The following is a 1,371-nucleotide window of genomic DNA, read 5'->3' as shown; positions in this document are numbered from 1 at the left end:
TGATCAAATAGGTCATCAATGTGTGACAATGGATACATGTTCTTCACTATAACCTTGTTCAACTACTGATAATCAATAACATGCGCATAGAACCATCCTTCTTCTTCACAAACAAGACCAGAGCACCCTAAGGTGAAACATTAGGCCGAATGAAGCTCTTACAACTCCGCTAGGGCCATGGTGGAATAGAAATGGGATGAGTGTCCGGTAACAAGTCAATACCAAAATCAATATCCCTATCGGGCGGCATGTCCGGGAAATCCGCCGAAAATACATCTGGGTAGTCCCTCACTACCAGAACTAACTCAACGGTAGGAGTATCAAAACTAAAATCTCACACAAAGGCTAGATATGCCTCACACCCCTTCCCAACCATCCTTATCTAATGGATCTTTTCATTCTAATACTTTATCCGAGAGTTATCCGCGTTTACAAATTTGTTCCTATCTAACGGAACGCTATTGGATCAAATGACAAAGACATTGTTGAGAAAAAGATGGCTTCCCTTGGCATACCTTTGTTACCATTACTAAGAAAAGTAAGTAGGAATTCGTCCCAGATAAACTACTGATCTAGCTCTTTCGGTGCCTTAAGGAAGGACACCACCCTTCTAGGAATATAATCCAAAGTACCCCTCCGCTCCAATTGCGGAAAACTTGGCATAGCCAATGTCACCGTCTTGGTATGACAATCAAGAATAACATGATAGGGCGACAACCAGTCCATACCCAAAATAACATCAAAATCTACCACACTGAGCAACAATAGATCAACTCTGGTCTCGAAACCACCAAGAACAACTAAACACAACCGATACACATGGTCAACAATAATGGAATCTCCCACAGGCGTGGACACATAGACATGAGAACTCAATGAATCACGGGATATACACAAATACAGAGCAAAGTAAGATGATACATATGAATAAGTGGAGCCTGGATCAAATAAGACTGATGCATCTCTATGACAAACCGGAACAATACCTGTAATAACTGAGTCTGATACAACCGCCTCCGTCCCACTCAGAACAACATAACATCTAGCCTGTACTCCCCCTCAAGGGCGACCCCTACCCGCCTGACATCCACCCCTAGCTGGTTGAGCAGGTGGAGTGATAACTGGTGCGGTAACCACGACTTGAGAAGTTTGGGGCCCCTATGGAATACGTGGAGCCTGAGTAGTCTGTGGAGGTCCACCCCTCCTAAGTCTAAGACAGTCCCTCACCATATGATGAGTATTACCACACTCAAAATAAGCTCTCGGAGGACGTGGCTGCTGAAATTGGCTCGGGCCTAGTCGGCTGGGCTATCGCTGAAAACACCCCATGTAGGAGGTGCACTAAACAATGGCGGTGCATAATGAGCACTG

The sequence above is a fragment of the Nicotiana attenuata genome, unplaced genomic scaffold (genome assembly GCF_001879085.1).
Source record: "Nicotiana attenuata strain UT unplaced genomic scaffold, NIATTr2, whole genome shotgun sequence".
Classification (NCBI taxonomy): Eukaryota; Viridiplantae; Streptophyta; class Magnoliopsida; order Solanales; family Solanaceae; genus Nicotiana; species Nicotiana attenuata.
This window is presented reverse-complemented; position numbering follows the sequence as displayed.